This window comes from Choloepus didactylus, chromosome 1, assembly GCF_015220235.1.
Source record: "Choloepus didactylus isolate mChoDid1 chromosome 1, mChoDid1.pri, whole genome shotgun sequence".
Classification (NCBI taxonomy): domain Eukaryota; kingdom Metazoa; phylum Chordata; class Mammalia; order Pilosa; family Megalonychidae; genus Choloepus; species Choloepus didactylus.
In genome coordinates, this window is record NC_051307.1 from 36,542,264 (window position 1) to 36,558,940 (window position 16,677).

Consider the following 16,677-nt stretch of genomic DNA (forward strand, 5'->3'; position numbering starts at 1 on the left):
TACATTCTGCATCATCTGGATGCCCACCTTAGAATGAAATACTCAGTCACATCAGCTCCCAAGTCTGCACTGATATATTTTGTATTGTGCTTGAGTGAAGTGAAGGTTAAATGACTGCACAGTGAAGTTTTCACAGCAGTTGAAATTGAGAAGGCTTAAGTCAGTGGATATTTCTGTACCACATTCACATGGCAAATGGCTGCTTTATGCAGGTGTTTCTGATACTGACCTGCAATAATTCAGCAATGGTAAGTGAGCTCTAAATATGCAACAGAGGAATTTGCTGCTTTCCATTTTAACAATCAGTAAAATATAAAAATATTTCATTTTAATTCAACAAAACCACAATGCTAATCTGAACTTCAAGTACACAAAACTTTACCCATTTTTTTTCATGCATTATACTGACATTTGGAGATTGATTGCTGAGTAAATTGTGATTTTTCTGAGCTGACTAGGTCTCAAAACCTATCTGCTTTATATAATACACATATGAATAAGAAATCTTGCTTTAGTGGGATTCATGTAAAAATATAGGAACTTAGGATCTAAGGCTACATCTTTCTCCTACTAAACCCAATACCATCTGTCACATGTAATTATTAATTTGAATATTTTAAATTTTTGTTGTTTATTTGTACTTAATTTGAAAATTTGTTTGGTTTTATATACCATATATACCATATACTGTATATGTAAGGCACATACACCATAAATGTAAGGCAGTTATTCTTATTTTTGTTTGTATTTAACATATCTAAAAGATTTTAGTCTGAGCATATTTTCCTTAAATAGGATCCAAATATAATTCAAGATTGAGAAACAAAGCTTTTGTGAAAAACAAAAACCTGATAAAACTACATTTCCTCTGTTTCATTCTAGTGAGTATTAAGAAGAAATTCCAACTCAAAAAAATAAACTTGGGAAGGAATGGAAACATCTCCACCCCAGTCAAGCTGTATTTACACTAGTGTTAGCCAGATAAAATGCAAAATTTTTAAAATAAACATTTTATTTGGTGATTTCCCAACACCACTACATTAGATAATAGAAGCCAGTGATTCTTTTTCAGTGAATATTTTCAAATGAAATCTCTTAATCTTCATATCTGATTTTGGACAAGTACCAAAGTCTTGCATTATAAAATGAGTTCCTATAATTGCTTTTCCTTATCTGCCTATTAGAAGCTTTCTTTTTATAGGCAGACATCTTACGTGGCTTCCTTTGATGCTTTTGGTGTATGTCTTCAAAATATATGTCTTGTTAGGATGGTACAGTGTAATAATACTAATATTCCTACTAGTGGTAACAATAATAAACGACAATTTTGTGGTTTCATGGGGATTAATGCCTTGTAAAGTACTTGCTCATATATTGATTCTCACACTGGTAGTTTGAAGAAGACCTGCCATTCCCCATTTAGAGGTGAAGAAATGGAGGTAAAGAGGCGTATCCAAGATCATGGTATTAGTGAGTAACTTAACTGAGGAGACCTTATGTTGGCAGCTTCTCACAAATATTTCCTCTTTTTGCCCTCGAACCATTCTAGCAGCTTTCTGTCTGGCATATCTGCTTCACTTTTTCTTCCCATCCAGATCATCCTTCATATGGCTGCAAGAATTATCTTCCTACTGAAACAAACCTGATCCTGTCACTGCCCTTTTCATAAACCGCCTGCTAGCTCTTAATTGACTGCAGGACAGAATATCAACTGGCTTCACCCACTATTTCCAGCCTCATCTCAAAACCACCTTTCATTACAATCACTGAAATGTTGCCTGGGACAAAGGGCAAATAACTCGATAACATCCCCAAATCATGGGCGAAAGGATTATAGCTAATGAGGCATAATGGTCTTGTCAAAATTACTTGGAATCAGTTTTGTCCATTGTAATGTCACATAGTTCTTTCTGTTCTTACATAAATCACTATTTGCTTATTTAGGGTCCACTTATGAAAAGACTTTACATGATTATGCCCCAACAATGCTTCAAGCATTTCAGTCATGTTATGCTTAGGGCCAGGAACAGGGCACACTGCTATTTCACCCAAAAAACACAAGGTACTTTCACTACACTATGCCTGGAATGTTCTTTCCTCCCACTTTGCCTGACTAGTGTCCCCTTTAACCCCAGCTCAATACTCTGTGATGTCTCCCTAACTTAATACATGGGTTAGGGTCTCCACAGTTTTCTCTGTGCTTCTCAAGATCAATCATTCTTTGCTTGTAATGTTCCCAACTTTGTTTTCCAAAAGTTGAGAAATAAAAAGAAAGAGAAACAAATGACCCATCATTCCAGATGCTTTTCTAAAAAAAGAATGTTTTTCTTGTTTTCATTGACCGTATTGCAGTTTTTCCCCATGTTCCTCAGGCTTTCTTTTTTGTAATAATTCAATAATTATACTATACAGAATAATTGCCTTCTGTTCTTCCTATCTTATCTTAGTATCAGAATTTCCCTATACATTTTAATAGATATTTTTAATCACTAGTATTAATAGTGTGGACACTATTCCATCAAGCAAATGCATCATCATTTTTTCACCCAAATAATTCAGGCACGTTAATTTTTTACTTCTTCCTTAATCATGTTTGCAGCCCCAATCTGAGCCATTGAGCTCAGGCATATTAAATATTCAACAACTGAGTGTTTAAAAAAAATCATCTAGTTGTCTAGGAAACCTATGCTAGTCCCCTATTATCTTACGGATCTGGTGAACTTTTTAATTCTAGGTACTGCATACTAACTGAATATTTTCAGTGGTATGGGAGGAAGGAAGGTGGAGAGGTAGAAAAACTTATCTGAAGATTTTAGTATGACACTTTTCCTTTGGAAACATGCCAGATTAAAGTTCCCATCTTTATTATGGCCATTCCAGACAGATCATTGTGTTTGTGTTTACACCCCCTGAAATATTTCATTTGATTATGTCAATAGTAGAAACTATTTATCTATGCTACTCAAGTAATAAAAAGGAGATACAAATATCTTTTCCAAAACACTTAATGGGTTGTACTTGGATAGATACCATGCTTGTGGCATGCAAATATTAGAAAAACACTTTAATTAAATTGCTTGGAAAAGGTTTACTCTTTCAGAACTGTCTTGGGGCCCAAAGAAATGTCACAGAATGAATATATGAGAGCTAATCATGGAAAATCTTGCCTAAATTTTTGGTCTTTTTACCAATACTAGGATTTTTTTCAGCACATTAGTGGGAAGTAAGAGGGAGGATGGGAGGTGGGAGATAGAGGTGGGAGATAAGTGGGAAAAGCACTTTCTATTTGAATATACATGTACAAATGGCCGGTAAAACCAGCTAAACAAATCCCAACCAAGTAATTGTTTGCTGAAATAAATGATTTATTTGGAAAACTACTGACATTAATATTTACACACTGGCTTCCATCACATAATAGGAAGCATATATGGAAAAAGAAAGTCTAGGATGGGGAAAGAAACAAGAAATTTGGAGTCAGACTTGGGTTCCAATCCCAGTTCTACCCCCTTACAACTTCTGAGGCTTTACACAAGTATTTTTACCTTTTTGAGCTTTAGGTTTCTCATCTGTAAAATAGGAATACTTGTCTCTGCTTTACTAAGCTGATACCAAAGTAAAAAGGGACAAGTAGCACACAATAGGCATTCAAATAATGGGAGCTATTATTGTCACACTATGTTAAATATTGCTGTACAAAAAAGCAGAAAAATACGAGTTTTGTTTGAAACAGAAGGCAAATGACATGAGAAGCTTTCTGGGAAGACTAGATTACCATGTGACTACTGTAACTACTTTGTTACCTGTAATTTAGTTTATATGAGATTGTTTTAAATCCATTAGCCTCCCTACTTCTGGACACAGGGACCCTGATAGTCAGTTGGAAACTTCTAATGCCTGCATACCTATCAATTAATTTTGATTTTCTGATCCACAAAATAACAGGAATCTCTAAAATGACCCTATAAACTGCGTACGTTTTGAGGGAGCATCTGCTATGCCATTTTACACTTTACTTATTCTATCCGAAGGATTTAATCTGAGTCCCATAAAGTCCTCTTGTAAATGAGATCTACCAACCAGGGGAAATAACTATGCTCAGGTTCTCCTTTATACTTAAAATACTTTTCTTCCCAAAAATGTCAATAGAAAGAGATTTGGTTAGTTAAGAGAAAACAGCAAGTTCACAAATAAAGCCTCTTCCTCCATGGCCTGTTCTTTCATCTGGACAAAATACTAATTAACATAAGGGAATGCCAAATTCCTTTTTGAAGGCAGGAAAGACGATGCTGATGAGTAAACATGGAAAAGGGAAGTTAAGGGAAGGAGAGAGGGGATGGTGTTCCAGTTTGCTAAAGCTTCCAGAATGCAAAATACCAGAAATGGATTGGCTTTTACAATGGTAGTTTATTAGTTCATAAATGTACAGTTCTAAGGCCATGAAAATGTCCCAATTAAGGCATCAATAGGATGATAACTTCTCTAAAAAAAGATCAATGGCATCTGGGATTCCTCTGTCCTATGGGAAGGCACATGGCTGGAGTCTGCTGGGCCTCTCCTAGGGTTTAGCTTCTGGTTTCTGTTGCTTTCTCCAAAATGTCTCTGGGCTTCTGTCTTAGCTTCTCTCTCTCTGTTCCTGTCTGTCCTTGCTTGTTTCTCCCAGGGAGTTTCTCTCTAAGTGTCTAGGGGGTCCTCTCTTAGCTTCTCTGGGGCAATCTCTGAATTTCATCCCTTAGATGCCATTGATCTTTTTTTTAGAGAATGTATCATCCTATTGATGCCTTAATTTGGACATTTTCATGGCCTTAGAACTGTAAATTTATGAACTAATAAACCACCATTGTAAAAGCCAATCCATTTCTGGTATTTTGCATTCTGGAAGCTTTAGCAAACCAGAACACCATCCCCTCTCTCCTTCCCCTAACTTCTCTTTTCCATGTTTACTCATCAGCAATGTCTTTCCTGCCTCCAAACGTCTTTCTGTCTGCATCTGCAAGCATATATAGGTCAGTGTCAGCTCTGAGGTCTCTTAAGGACTCCAGTAAGTGAATTAAGACTCACCTTGAATGGGTGGGGTCACATCTCCATGGAAACAACCTAATCAAAAGATCCCACCCACAGTAAGTCTGAACCCACAAGATTGGGTTAAAAGAACATAGCCTTTGTGGGGTACATAATAGATTCAAACCAGCACAGATGGGAATCAGGTATTTCTTTAAGTAGAATATACCAACAGACTGAAGTTGAGGTTACTAAGAAAAGTATTAGAAATTAACTGTCTACCCCAAATATAACTAGAGAAAGTAATATCACTGATGGACAACCTCCCAGTCCACCTCTCATGGATAGATAGCAGCCCATTGACCGACCTGAGCTCAGCATGGTCATTTTGACACTTCCTCACAGGGATCAACTGAAGACTGAGAAGCTTAGAAAACAAGCATGTTAAAAGTCCATTCATAATTTTTATTTTATAGATCTCTGTTGAAATGGAGAAAACTCAGAGGCATGGGGGGAAATACCTTCTGTTTCCCTAAGGTCACAGTGACATGTAAAGAATTTTCTGACATCCTTTAACTTCAGGAACTCTTGTTGGTCAAATGATCCCATAACAGAAGATCAAGGTGAGTCTTAATTCACAGTACTGTTTATATGAATCAATTATCAGACCAGACCATTATCTTAATTCTGAGCTTCAGGACTTCTTCTTGATTGAGATCATTGATTATAAAGCAGCTGCTTTTGACTCAATTATCAGGCAAATGACTGCCCCTGACTCTGGCTGTTTTCTTGGCTGTATTTTTTCAGAGTTGTATAGCATTTTCTGATGGGAGTAGTTCATTCAATAATATTGTCTTCTTTACAATATTGCATTAAATATTTAAATGACTTCTTGTCCTTGAAATGTATTCTCGACATTTCCAAAATTAAATATTGTCAGGGAGAACAAGAATTTTGCATTTACCATCTAGTTAATTATGTGCTTTGACCATTGTCTTAGTTTGCCAGGGCTGCTATGACAAATACCACACAGTGGATTATCATAAGCAACAAGAATTTATTGGCTCATGGTTTTGGATGCTAGAAGCCCAAAATCAAGGTCTAGAAGGCCACTTTCTCCCAGAGTCTGTAATGTTCTGATGTTGGCTTGCCTCAGTCCTTTGGGTTCTTTGGCTTACCTCTCTGCCTCCATCACGTGGCTTCTCCTTCTGGCTTCCCCTTTGCCTGCTCAGTCATCTTTGTTTTTGTATAGATTTCTTCTCCTTATATCCTTATTGGTTATATTCTTATATCCTTATGGATCCTTCAGTCATATGGATTAAGGCCCACCCTGATTCAATTTGGCTTCATCTAAATAGGGTCTTTGAAGATCACCTTAACTAATAATACCATCTTCACATGTCCTATTTACATATGGGTTTACACTCACAAGAAAGTGGATTAAGACTTAAACATGTCTTTTGAGGGCGACATGAGTCAATCCACAATGACCACCTAATAGAAGATATATTGGCCAGCTATTCAACGTTGATATTGGTGGCCTCAGACTGGAATTAGGATTCAAGAGAACTTCTGGGGTGTAGTAGCCGTCTTCCAGTTGTCTTCCCCAGTCCTGCCTGTTAGAATCAATATAAAACACCAACTGTACTCATTTCAGCACTTGCCACATTTATTCTCCCACTTGTGTTCATTTCTCCATGTCAGCAGGGACCATGTCTTAGTCACCTTTGCATTTCTTCACTGTGCCTCAGACCAAATAGATGCTCAATGGTACTCTGTTCTGGTATTCATGGGGTAGGTGTGATATTGCCACATTTTGCACGTTAGTTTACACCATTCCTTATGGGAGTCACTCTCATACTCTCAAGTAGACTAAAAGATGATTCTAGAATACTGCGATTGCCTTGTTAATTCAGAAAAATTGAGAGCTGTGTTATAAAAATTAATTTGAGGGAAGGGAATCATTTTGTGAAAACCAACTCTGTTCCCTCTTTTTGCAATTGGACATGCCACCTCTCTGGATGTTTCTCCTTTTCAGTTGTATGCACTGCAGTTCGTTTAAACTCTTGGACTCTAGGGTGGTCTCTTATTAGAGCAAAAACTACTGTTAACTTGGTGGCTCATGCTGCCCCTGAAGTTTTCTTTGAGTGACTCTGTGTTCCTTGATAGTGAGCATGGAGTCAAATGTAATTGACAGTATTCCTTTAAATGTTATGTTTTCTGAGAGTCCAAGAACTAAATGTACGTATTTTCTCTACCGCTAATGTGGGCTATAGTTAAAATCTTATATCATGTCCATCTGAATATAAAGGTAGAAATGATATATTTCTCAATAAGATAAATAGCTAGAACGTGAAATTTCACTTATTCTCCCTAATTAACAAAGCACATGGTGCTTGTGGCTTCACAAACACTAATCCCAATAAATCAGGAAGGTGTGTTATGAGCCAACTTCAGTTACCTAAGTTTGTGCTCTTTGCAGTGCTGTGCTTCCATATCCAAGGCAAACCTTCCTTCTCAGATCGGAGGTAAAAATGCCTCATCTTATGCCTGGAAGTCAAATAATTGCTTAAATTATATTATGTGGCCATTGCGAGATTAACAGACCATATCATTTTCAACCACAAAATAAGGCAAGAAACAAAAAAATTTCTTAAATATTTAAAAATCAGTAATAGGTTATTGTTTTAAAGTTACTTTCAAGGCTATTATGTAAATTAAAGAATGGATGGAAGCTCTATGCCATCAAAGGTTAGTTTGTAATCACCAGCTAGCTGAATTTGAACTCTGTTTTCCTTAATGATGGCTATGGATGGGAATGAAACAAACCTCTTATAACAACCTCAAACATTTCCAGGAATGTAGTGTGACCCTTCCCAAAGAAGCGATGACCAGCAAAGAGCATTACCATGTGAGATGAGAATTTTTCATTTACTTCCCAGAGGATGTGAAATGAAAGTTTCATACAATTATATATTCAAGATTTCGTTTTTGAATATAGTTCTGGAAACTCTCTTGTATAGTGATAGTAGCTTCTTTCCAAAATGTGTGGTTACTAAGATAAATTTCAAATATCTTAGAACAGGCAGCTATATATATTTCCTGTATCACAAAAGTTACCTATTCAATTTAACTGCCCCTGTGTTTTCTGTATTTGGGAAAATTTTGAAACACTAGAAAATATTAGAAATGGCAGAACTTTGGATCTAAGTAGGGCCTTAAAAAATTCATGAAAATCATGGGTTGAATTCTGACTCCAACGCTATTTGATCCTCGATAAGTCATAAATTCTCTACCTTTCAGTTTCTAATCTTAAAATGAGAATAATATGACATGTTTAGTGGTTGCCATAAGAATTCAATGATAAAAATCTGCAAAAGGACCTGACAATTCTTGGCCATGGCATGCTCAGCAAGTCTTAGTTCCTACTGTTCCTATTATTTTAATATCTGGGGGCTCACATTTTTTAATGTATAAGATATTTTATTTCTTTGACATGTTAAGTTATTTTAGATTACCAACAAAGTGATAAGATAAAAGAGTTGAAAACAATTCTTTAAAAAATTAATATTTTTATTTCAAGGATTATTGCTACAAGCTTATATTGGACAAGTGTGAGTCAGTGCTAGACTTATTGGGAAAGAGTAACAAAAGCTTTGAAATTTAGATTTTTTTTTTCTGCATCAAAGAGTATCTGAGCTCAAAATGTGATGCAACTTCTGTGCATTAGTCCCTTGTATCCTCCCACAGAAGCTTCCCATTATGCCTTGACAACAGCTTGTCATCCATTTGGCAGAAATTTTACCCTTTGAGAACAACCAAATTCCAAATTGTGGAGGTGTTTTTGAAAAAGGGGAACTTGAGTTCTGTTCTTTTTTTTTTCTTTTTTTCTTTCGACATGCATAGGAGTAACAAGAAATTCAAATTCTTAAAGGTAAAGGATTTAATGAAAATAATTTTCATATTTTGATCTAAGTTATATTCTTAAGGCTTAAACTCACAGTATTCTGACTTGTAATTAATTTACAATGAAGAGAGACCACAGACAGAACTCAAGCCAAAAAAATCATTTTTCATGGGTCTGGCAACACATTTTCTGTTTGGGGATGGCTTTGGATTTCCATGGTCTTTTGTGCAATCCTTAGTTTTAAGTCTTTGGTAACAGCTCATTCATCATAGTTTCCATGCAATTATTCTCATAACCACACTTAAAAAACAAACAAACAAAAATGAATGTAGCAGAATGGCTTGGAACAAAGGAGAGATCCTGAGAACTAGATGAGCATTAACCAATTTTTCCCTCTAGACCAGGCACAAATTTGGCTCACATGGTAAGATCTGGAATTCTGCATTCTGAATGGAATCTTCTGGCTTTGATTGGTTAATTAATATCTACATTTCGATCTTAAAGGATTCACTTACTTCGATTCTGTGTAATAATAATAGGTTACCTGAAAAAAAACTACTGATTCTAAAACTTGAGATAGGCTAATGACTTGAGTCAGATGGAAAACATTATAGAAATGCTACTGTTTTGCAGGAAAACTAAAGGCATATTTCTCAGGTCTCAGTCTTTGATTTTCACAAAATATCACAGGTACTTCAAATGTCTAGAATTGCAATAGCCTGTCAATGCAGCATTTGTAACAAGTTTTGAATGGAACTGAGAACTTTGACAACAAAATCTAAAAATTGTTGAAAGTTAAAATAATCCTTTGGAAATCTGATAACTGCATTTTTTTCCCCAATATGCTTCTCACACTAGATTTATTCAGAAATAAAATCCCTTACTTTCCATGTGATAACCCAGCAAGGTAATGTTGTTTCCTATTTTTTAAGAAGAAAAATGGGTTTCTTAGAAATTAATTTTATCAAGGTTGCTCAGCTAGACAGGAGGGATGTCAGCAGTCTAATCTAGGTTTGCCTGATCACATTGCTTTTATTTTTTCTACCATGCTGCATGCCTTGACATAGAGAATTAGGGTGAGATTTCTCTGCCTTCCAAACACAGTATCCAAAGGGAGAGACATGGATGTAAAAAACCACTTAAAATATACTTGAAAAAGCAGATTATGTTTTACTAATTTCATGGGAACTTTGTGATGGGTTCAACGCAATGTCTGGAGACCATCAGGGAAGATTTCACTGAGGAACAGGCCTGAGGAGGAATAGAATCTGTTTAGACAAAATAGGAAGGAGTTCATGACAGTAAGAGGATGTAACACATGTAAACCCTTTAAAACTTAAGAGCAGCTTGGAGCCAGGGAATCAATCAAAAAGAGTTACATGTGAGAAGAACTTAGCAAAGAATGGATGCATGAGGTCTTAGACATCATGCTAAGGAATTTGGATTCCATACAATATGTAATTGGAAGCCATTTGAAGACTTTAATTGACTGCCTAATATTACCAGGCACAAATCCTATTCTTAATTTAAAATGATATCAGACAGCAATATAGAAGATGGATCAGAAGAGGAAATGACAGGAGACTTTCAAAAATTTCAGGCAAAAATGATGAGATATAACTAAGGGAAAGACCAAGCCTTTTTCAACTTTGGATAAACTATTGTCAGTGAGTAAAATAATAGCAAACTTGATTTTAGCAGCTTTCTCTTGTCATCTTTATTCCCCTTACCTTCCAAGTCTCCTAATATTTTCACATCTCTAAGGGTTCCACAAGTTTCTCTTAAATACAGATGCTGTCACTGTCACTACCATGCCTGGGCTGTTTTTGCCACCGTAAGTGGAAGCCAAGTTCAGGAACTGAACTTTTGAGACAGCTTATTCATATAACCACTGTGTGTTTGGCTCAGTCCCCAGTCTTGCTTTGTGGAAACTCATTAAGGAGTGACAAGGGTCCTTCTCTCTTTCTCTAGGCATCTTATGCTACTAACCCCTTAACTCATATCTTTTCCCCTTCTCCCTTTTGTTTTCTTCACTCTCCAGTTATTGAATGAGAATTTAGAAACATTCACTTTGGAAAAAGGATAGAAATGGGAGGATAGGCAAAGTAGTTCAAGTAATTGAGTTTTATCACAGAGCTAGAAAATGAAAGCATTGTTCACTTAAAGAAATCTTTGTCCATGTTCCCCAGGGCTGAGGTCTGTGGTTCATAGTAGACAATAGGTTTTTCTTCAATGAATTTTATTAAGCAATGGCTTAGAAAAGAGAAGGAAACTAGACATATCATTCAGTGTTAGTTGATGCTCCCAAGCCCCTTTGAATTCCTGATTATTTGAGAAGGCCAAGATCATATCACAGACCATGTTCCTTCATTCCTTTTACCGGATCCCCCCTTCATATTCTACCACTTTCCGAAAGACCACAACACTCTCTCATAATCCTTTCCATGGCATCCAGTGACAAAATAAATAAGGTCTAGGCCTCAGCTCTTACTGCTTCTCTATCAAGGAATTGCACCCAGAATTCTGAGCTTTGCAATTTCCTCCACTTTGTTACTCACCTGGCATTTTATGGTTTAAGGGAAAATCTCTATTTTAATGTGGACTTAAAAAAAACATCCAGAGAAATCCTCTCTTGTAGGATTCTAGGAGTTTTGTAAAGCTGTGATTTCAGGAAGGAGTCCCTAACCCAATTACAGGCATGCAGGGCATACAATGAATTTTGAAGATGTCCTTTCTTTTCCATGCCCATGTGCCTATAAAGTGTTTAGCATTGTGCAAATGTTAGTTCATACAAGACAACATGTTAGGTCCTGGAGAATGGGTGTGAACCGGTCCAATGGTTCATTCTTTTTCAACTGGAAGGCCCACCAGACAAGCTAATAAAGAGGATACCCTGGAGTTCATACAGGAAAAACATATAGCACCAGTTAATTAAAAAGATGATTTCTTTTCTCTATTTGTATAGCTCTGCAGTTCCGCCTAAGCCACTAGCATAGACAGTCCATAAAATCATCCATTTTATAAGGAATATTAACTTCTGGATGGAGGTATGATCTGAAAACATTTGCAGCACTGTTCATGCTTTGGGCAAAAGAAATCATGCTCCAAATAACTTTTTTTTTTATTCATTTTATTGAGATATATTCACATACCATGCAGTCATGCAAAACAAAGCATACATTCGATTGTTCACAGTACCATTACATAGTTGTACATTCATCACCAAAATCAATCCCTGATACCTTCATTACCACACAGACAAAAATAACAAGAATAATAATTAAAGTGAAAAAGAGCAATAAAAGTAAAAAAGAACACTGGGTGCCTTTGTTTGTTTTTTTCCTTCCCCCATTTTTCTACTCATCCATCCATAAACTAGACAAAGGGGTCCAAATAACTTTTGATGTTTTTCATTGGCTACAGCAACTTAGAGATTTTACATTTTTCCAGGTCTTAACATGGGGTGCAATGCAAAGTTTTACCTATTTATGGGCTGGCAAACTGGGGATCACATGCAACAGATAAAGGTTTGGGGGCTAACTCCTCACTCAAAGTTGGATTTGAAAAGATATTTCTGGCATCAACATAATAAATTTACCTTTTTTTTTTTGTTATTTTTAAATGTCTCAAACATTTGTTTCTCCAACTTTACTGGGAACAAGCGATGAGTAAGATTTGCTTAGTTCTCTACCTACATGCATTGAGAAAATTATCATCAAGTACCTCAAAATGGTGAAGCTAAGTAAAATAAATGTGTTCTTGTCAGTATCATATTCAACAAATATAATACATGAACTGAAGCACAGAGTTCAAAATTCTCCCACTCTTCATGAGAACGTATTTATAAAAGAGGCTCAGCAAAACTTTATTAAGCAGTTTCTGGAATTAAAACAACTGGGCTGTTTGCCACACCCTGTAGCTTGGAATGCAGACAATCAAGATTTAGGGGGTATAAATCTCCAACCAAATTAAGATGATGCAAACCATTGCTTTACATGGTGGAGAAGATCTGCCCTCCTCCTACTCAAAGTGCCTGTGAAACAGGAAATACGAGTTCAATTAAGATGGCTTTCAGTAATAGAAAAATAATTGTCTCATGCCAGAGAATAGTGAGAGTATATTCTTGATGATTCTATGATCAAAGGAGATTTGGCTTTTGCTATTGTGACCTCCATTTGACTGCAGGCTTGCAAATCAACACATTAGGTCCATGATAGCTGAACAATTACAATGAAAAAATTTGTTTTTGATTCTTGCTGGGGGAAGAAAAGGCCAAGATATGTCCAGGGTGGAACTAATTCAAGTTCTCTCAGAGGCAGATACAAAGTTAGCTATGTGAGAGTGTATTTTATTCAATGTGGAGACTAGGCTGGGCATCAAGTTTCCTAAAGCTTTAGCACACAGCATATTGAGGCTGTCCAGTATCCAATTTGGGGGTAATTACACTCAGCGTAATATTCTTGAGAGGTGGTTTCTCATTTCCCACTACAAAAGGCAAAGACAACATAACACATCTTGGTGGCCAGGAAGTACAATCATCTAGTCCCCTTAATTGGATTCTTCCACACATGACTTGCGATCTTCTGCCTGTGATGTACATAAGGATGGTCACACTTCATTCCCTGCAACATTGGCCCCATCTGGTGAGATGCTAAGAGATGACTCTTTAGATAAGTCTCCTATCAATTGAGTGAACTGCTGAGATTCTGGAGGAAAAAAAATATATATATCTAAATCTATATCTATATCTATATATAGGCTTGTGTCAGCCACAGCATGTTTCTGTTTCTTATAGCAACACAATCTCCTAACTGATACAGAAATTGGGCTGACACAAGCAAAATATCCCTGGGGAATTAAGGAGAAAATGGGAGTGGTTATCTGCACTGGTTGCATCTAGTTAAATTCTGTAACATTCAGGAATAGGAATTTAGCAATCCATGACAAAGAGTTGTGAAACTTCTAATTAAATCATCCTGTGTTCTCTTGGAAATGGTAAAAAGAATCAATGACTGCATGGTAAAATTTTCCTTATTATTCCTATTTCCTTATTATTCTCTATTATTACATGGTTTAAAGAAAGGGAATTATAAGGTCAACTGCCTATTTTCAAGAAATAGGAATATACAAGTGGATTTTGTCCACTTTCCACTGATCATCCCCTGCCCTCAGAAGCAGATTAATTTTCTTGTCTGATGGTTCTTTCCCAGTTGCTTGAAGGGTATTCCATAACCACTTCACCAATGCAATGAGCTTTCTTGAAGATCACTATCCATGTCTCTCTCCCCCATACTTTATCCAGACCTATTATTACTAGAGGTCACGTACAAATAACAACCAGCAAAGTGGTGTCTTAAAATGAACAGAATCAAAGACTTGCCAATTTTTTTTGGAAAAAATCTGGAGAATATACATAAGAACAAATTTTAGAGAACTTAAGATGGTGGCTAGGAGAGACAGGGCAAAAAAACACCTCTGTGAAAACTACTAGATAGAGGCCAGAAAGTGACCCAGAACACCAGTTCCAGCGATGTACCAGCTGGACAAGGTCTGCTAAATCCGTAGGGACTGTGCACTTGGTGAAATCGGGAGTATGCATTCTGAAATGAGTCAGTGAGCCTGCTGAATGTCCAGCAGCCATGCTGCAATGTGGGGAAACCGTGGGTTGGCATTTGGAGGTGGACTAGTTCTTTTTTAAAAAAAAAAAACAAAAGCAGCTGCAGATACAGCAACAAGAACCACACAGTGAAGTGCAGCAGGAAAGGGCTGTGCGAATGCCTCAATATCTGGTGTGGAAGATAGCCCTTCACACACCCACTGCTAGTTGTCTCGGAGCCAGGAGGGCAGAGGGGAGCCAAAAGGGGAAAAAAACCACTCCCCTTGCAGCCATCTTCCCAGTGGGCTGGGAACATTCCTGCCCGGCGCCAGAGACACAGCCCAGAGCTGCGCCAAGGGACCCAGTGGGATGGGAAGTGTTTCTGGCAACACAGCGCACATGCCACAATATCGGGCATGGACAATAGTGTTTTGTGCACCCACAGCTAATTGTCCTGGAGCTGGGAAGGTGGAGCTGTGCAACAAGGAGGAAATTAACACGCCCCACTCAGCCATCTTTACAGCAGGTTGGGAATGCCCCTGCATGGCCCAGTGGCCCAGGGCTTCCCTTGAGGGATGGCATGCACTTGTGATGTGGCATAGCCTTCCCTCAGCAGAGGTCCTGGAAGAGCAGGGCTGGGAAGAGGAATCCACCCAGAAATCCCAGGGACCCTATGCCAATACCAAGGACTTCTGGGTCAGCAGCAGAGACAATCTGTGGCGAGACTGAAATGAAGCTTTAGACTCTTGCAACAGCCTTAAACCTCCAGGAACACCTGGGAGGCTTGATTATTAAAGCTGCCCTGCCTACCTAACTGCTCAGACACATGCCCTACATTCAGGGCGGACAACACCAACAACACACCCAAACTTGGTGCACCAATTGGACCCCACAAGAACCAGATCCCCACACATCACAAAGACAAAGTTGGGGAGAACTGACTTGAGGGGGATAGGTGACTCGCAGATGCCATCTGCTGGTTAGTAGAGAAAGTGTATGCCACCAAGCTGTAGATCTTACAAATTAGAGATTGGTGTTTGAATAATCCTTCATATCCTAAAAGAACCCTATCAAGTAAAGCAAATGCCAAGAACCCCAAAACAACAAAAAATTTTAAAGCATATGAAAAAAACAGATGATAAGGATAACCCAAACCAAAACACCCAAATCAAAAGATCAGAGGAGACACAGTACTTGGCGCAATTAATCAAAGGACTAAAGACAAACAATGAGAGCATGGCACAGGATATAAAGGATATGAAGAAGAGCATGGCACAGGATATAAAGGACATGAAGAAGACCCTAGAAGAGCATAAAGAAGAAATTGCTAGAGTAAATAAAAAAATAGATGATCTTATGGAAATAAAAGAAACTGCTGACCAAATTAAAAAGATTCTGGATACCCATAGTACAAGACTAGAGGAAGCTGAACAATGACTCAGCGTCCTCAAGAACCACAGAATGGAAAATGAAAGAACAAAAGAAAGAATGGGGAAAAAAATAAAAAAAAAATTGAAATGGATCTCAGGATATGATAGATAAAATAAAACATCCAAACTTAAGACTCATTGGTGTCCCAGAAGGGGAAGAGAAGGGTAAAGGTCTAGAAAGAGTATTCAAAGAAATTATTGGGGAAAACTTCCCCAAACTTCTACACAATATAAATACACAAAGCGTAAATGCCCAGGGAACTCCAAATAGAAGAAATCCAAATAAACCCATTCCGGGACATATTCTGATCAGACTGCCAAATACTGAAGAGAAGGAGCAAGTTCTGAAAGCAACAAGAGAAAAGCAATTCACCACATACAAAGGAAACAACAAAAGTCTAAGTAGTGACTACTCAGCAGCCACCATGGAGGCAAGAAAGCAGTGGCATGACATATTTAAAATTCTGAGAGAGAAAAATTTCCAACCAAGAATACTTTATCCAGCAAAACTCTCCTTCAAATTTGAGGGAGAGCTTACATTTTTCACAGACAAACAAATGCTGAGAGATTTTGCTAATAAAAGACCTGCCCTACTTCAGATACTAAAGGGAACCCTACTGACAGAGAAACAAAGAAAGGAGAGAGAGATATAGAGAAATTTAACAGACATATATAGAACATTACATCCCAAATCACCAGGATACACATTCTCCTCTAGTGATCACAGAACTTTCTCCAGAATA